The sequence below is a fragment of the Poromitra crassiceps genome, assembly GCF_964638095.1.
Source record: "Poromitra crassiceps genome assembly, chromosome: 30".
Lineage (NCBI taxonomy): Eukaryota > Metazoa > Chordata > Actinopteri > Beryciformes > Melamphaidae > Poromitra > Poromitra crassiceps.
The window spans coordinates 17107590-17112679 of NC_139652.1; positions in this window are offsets into that span (position 1 = coordinate 17107590).

Genomic DNA, 5090 nt, shown 5'->3' on the forward strand with positions numbered 1-5090 from the left:
CCATCCTCATATAGGTTCTCCAGACACCATAAGCCATTTCTAGCTAGGGACCGGAACCTAGAGTCCATCCCAGCAGGTAAGAAAAGATGATTATTACAGATCGGTGTTGTTCGCGGAAGGGTGGACCATTTGAAGTGTCGCCTTATCTGTGCCCAAATCTTCAAGGTGGCAATTACGATGGGGTTGGCAGTATAGCGCGAGGGAGAGAAGGGTAAGATACTGCATGCCAGAGCCTGTGGTGAGGACGAGATACACGAGTCAGCCTCAAGCTGACACCAGGTGCTCTGCGGAGAGGTGAACCAAAGCATAAGTTTGTGCATGTTCGCAGCCCAATAGTAACTCAAGAGATTAGGGAGGCCAAGACCACCAGATGATTTACTCCGTTGTAGGGAGACTCTCCCGACCCTCGGATTCTTACCCGCCCATATGAATGAAGTAATAATAGAATCAATTGATTTGAAAAAGGATCTGGGTAGGAATATTGGGATACATTGGAAAAAGTATAAATACCTCGGCAGTATATTCATTTTAACAGTTTGCACCCTCCCCGCTAAGGAAAGAGGTAAGTGGCTCCACCTTTGTAAGTCTGATTTAATTTTTGCTGTTAAGGCCGTAAAGTTTTGTTCGCGTAATGACTGAATAGACCGTGTAATGATGACGCCCAAATATTTAAACCCTGATTTAGAGAGCCGAAATGGAATTAGCAATGGCGATATTTCCAATGCTGGTTGATTAACTGGAAAGCATTCGCTCTTTTGAATGTTCATTTTATACCCAGAGAATTTGCCAAAGGAACTTAAAATTGACAGAATGTGAGGGATACTAGACGAAGGGTTACGCACATATAGAAGTAAATCATCTGCGTACAATGAGACTTTGTGTTCTGTTCCCCGTCTCCGGATGCCCAAAAATCGTTTCTCAGTTTTCAGTGCTATCGACAGTGGCTCAATGGCGATGGCGAATAAGAGCGGGGAGAGCGGGCACCCTTGGCGCGTCCCGCGAGCGAGGGGAAAGAGCTTAGAGCGGTTGGTGTTTGTACACACTAATGCCTGAGGAGAAGTATAGAGTAATCGGATCCAAGAGATGAAATTATCCCCAAAACCAAATTGTTTTAATGAGGAGAATAGATAGGCCCACTCCACCCTGTCAAAGGCCTTCTCAGCATCGAGAGACACAACGCACTCTGCATCAGAGGAGGACGGAGTATGGATGATGCCAAGAAGCCTCCGAATGTTAGTGAATGAGTGTCGTTGTCTGATGAACCCTGTTTGATCCTCCGAAATGACCGAGGGCATGATGGATTCCAATCGGCGTGCAAATGCCTTTGCTAGAATTTTCACGTCAACAGGTAAAAGTGATATTGGACGATAAGAAGAGCAATTAGTAGGATCCTTGTCCTTCTTAAGGATTAATGAAATAGAAGCCTGTGTGAGAGTCATTGGCAATGAGCCCTGCTCGTATGACTGTGAAAAAACCTCTAACAGTAACGGAGCCAACTTCTCAGAGAACTTTTTATAAAATTCCGACGGGAATCCATCTGGTCCTGGGGATTTTCCATTATGCATTAATTTAATTGCTTCAGTAATTTCAGAGAGTTGTAGGGGACTGTCCAGTGATTCTCGGTTCTCGTCCGAAATCTTGGGCATGTCTAGCTGAGAGAAAAAATCAGACATCTGGGCGTCATCATTGGGGGACTCTGATGTATAGAGTTGTGAATAGAACGTCATAAAAACATTATTAATTTCGCTAGGGTCGGAAGTAAGAACACCTGTGTTATCACGGATCTGAGTGATTTGATTTGAAGCGGTCTTGGCCTTCAATTGATGGGCGAGGAGGCGACTAGCTTTGTCCCCATACTCATATAAGGTTCCTCTGGAACGGAACAGCTGCTGCTCAGCCTCTCTTGTTGTTAGGAGATCGAGTTCTGTCTGAAGTTTCAGCCTTTCTTTATACAAATCAGGTGTTTGGTTAGTTGCATATCGACTGTCTACACTGGCAATAGACTCCTCTAGCTCTTTTTGACGTATCCTGCGACACTTATTAACATAAGAGGTGTATGAGATAATTTTACCTCTGATAAATGCTTTTAAGGTTTCCCATAGGAGAGAAGGGGGAGGGTTTTCCACTCTGTTAGTCTCCATAAAAAAATCTATTGCCTCAGAAACATGTATACAGAAATCTGCATCAGATAGCAATAGAGGGTCCAACCGCCAAGGTCTGAAATCCTTTGGTTTAAGGTCAAAACGGAGATCGATGATTACAGTAGCATGGTCTGACACAGCTATTGGTGAGTATTGTGTGGAAACAATTGAAGGGATGAGAGCTTTATCAATAAGGAAGTAGTCAATACGTGAATACGTCCGATGCACATGCGAGAAAAAAGAGTACTGTTTTGTATTGGGATGTGAGAATCTCCAGGGGTCGATGTATCCGTATTGTTCCATGAAGGCAGAAAGGGTCTGTGACATTCTAGAGGGCGCTACTGTCCTGTTGCTAGACTTATCGAGTAGGGGGTCAATAACACAGTTCATGTCCCCACCCATGATTAGTATACGAGAGTTAAGATTGGGGAGAGATGATAACAACTTACTCATAAAATTATGATCGTCCCAATTGGGAGCATATACAGACACGAGTGTGACTGGTTTCTGATACAACATACCCGAAACAATGACGTAGCGTCCGTTCACATCCGTGAGAACATCATCTGGTATAAACTGTACATTCTTCCTAATTAGTATAGCTGCACCTCTTGTTTTTACATTAAATTTTGAGTGAAAAATATGTCCTATCCAAGGTCTACTTAGCCTCTGTTGGTCTGTGTCAAGTAAGTGTGTTTCCTGAAGGAGCATGATATCTGCTTTTAGCTTTTGAATGTGGTTGAAGATCCTTGCACGTTTTACTGTTGCATTGAATCCACCAACATTCAAGGATATAATCCTTGCTACCTGCCCGCCACCACTCCCTGTATTAGCTACCTTAGCCATGATGTGTTATTTGGTACAATGTGCACTGAATCATTACTACAATCTGCGTGGTATAGTATGCCAAGTAAAACAAACAGTAAAAGGAAAAACAAAAGAACAGAGAGAGGAAGGGAGAAAAAAATATAAAATAAAACAACAAGCAAACACAGACACAAAAACATCCACCCCTTACCTGAGAACCCCCGACATTGAACATGTCCTATGTAACCCTTAAACTCTTCCGGTCTCAGCGCCTAACATAACCACTTCCCACAAACTAAATGAGATGGTTTGTAAACAAAGCCAGTATAACCAAATTACTACTGCCACATAAGTGGCCATTAGTTTTCACCTGAAACAAAACAAAAGCCCAATGCAGCTCCATTAACTGCTTCTGTCATGTGTTATAGTGCACAGTATGGACTAGAAAAATAAGTTGCAAGTAAAGGGAGAAGAGAGATAGACAAACAAACAGGGAGAAGAACCATCCATGTGTATGTACACACAAGTAAGTGCAGTCCAATTAAGCTCCCCTGCCTGCCCATTCGCTCATGCGCGCGCACACATGCATGCGCGCATACACGCACGCGCACACGCGCGTCATAACATACGCGTAGTACTAGATATCAAGTCAGCGCTCAACCTATGTAAGCAGCAACTATAGAAAGAAAGAAATAAAAGTGGGGGGGAAAGTGCTTATCAGAACCTTAAATAGCCTATAAACGCAAAGAAATAAATAAAAATAATAATATATATATCTATGTCTAGTCAAGTGGAGTAAGTAACGGTGTTAACACCAAAACAAAGAAGACAGCAAACATTCCCATTATCCTTACTTTTACGAGTAGTCTATAGCTATTATTCATACACAAAGTGATTTTAGCTCACTGCTAGCCAGTAGCCATTAGCTGCTAACTTATCGCCCAACCTCCAGCCGAAGCTAATCCACCGGGGTGTTCGGATCGCGTCGCCGCCGTGAAGCGATGTATTGGCGGGCGTCTTGGACGTTGGAGAGCCGCTTCTTTCCCCCTGCTCCAGTCGAGACGAAAAGCCTAGCTGGGTAGTGGAGGGCCGGATGGCAGCCCAGCTCGTACAGTTCCTTCATGACGTCCCGATACACAGAGCGCTGTTCCAATACCTCTGGGCTGTAGTCCTCAAACATATGGATGGGATTGTCCATGTATTTCAGCTTGCCCCTCAGTTTCCGAGCCGTCTGGATCACTAGCTCCCGGGTCTGGAACTTGTGAAAACATATCACTACTGATCTGGGTTTTCCCCCGGGGCCCGGCTTGGCAGTCAGGGCCCGGTGAGCCCGGTCCAGTTCAGGGGGAGTTGAGAGAATCTGATCACCCAGGACGTCAACCAAGAGTTGGGAGAAGAACGCTGTTGAGCGGGGACCCTCGAGGCCCTCTGGAAGACCCACCAAACGTATGTTACACCTGCGGCTTCTGCCCTCCAGATCGATGAGCTTAGCTCTTAGCTTAGCATTATCTTCGGTTAGCGTAGCTACAGTTGCTCCCATGTTATGCACGTCTTGACTGGTCGTATTAGCGTGCGTTTCCAGAGATGCGATTCTTTGTTGGTGGTCTGTTAGGGTGGTCTGAATCTTGTCCAGCTTCGCGTCCAGTTTTCCAAACGTTGAATTAAACTCTTCCGAAAGCGAGGCCTTGTGTTCAGCTAGCATTGTTGCTATAGTGGACAAGCAGGCGTCAGTTTCACTCGATAGCATGCTAGCGCCAGGCTCCACTTCCGCCATTGTGCTTTCTTTCTCTTCTTCCCTGTCTTGCTTGCCTCTCTTTGGCCTGCTTTTGAACTGATTCTTGGGCATTTCTTCACTGACTAATAGTGTTAATTGTGTTCTGTTAGTTATATCCGGTTACATCGTTAAAGGCAAACCAGAAAAAGTAGAAACGATTAGGATAGTGGGAGCGCGGAGAAATGCGACTACTCCATGCTGCAGTTGGCCCGGAACCCTCATTTCGAGTCAGTGCGGTCTTAGCCTCTCTGGTGTCAACACTGTCTGTTTTTTTTTTTTTTTTTTTTTTTTTTCCTAAAATCAGACTTGACACCAGAGAGGCTGAATACCGCACTGAGTCAATGCGGTCTTAGCCTCTCTGGTGTCAA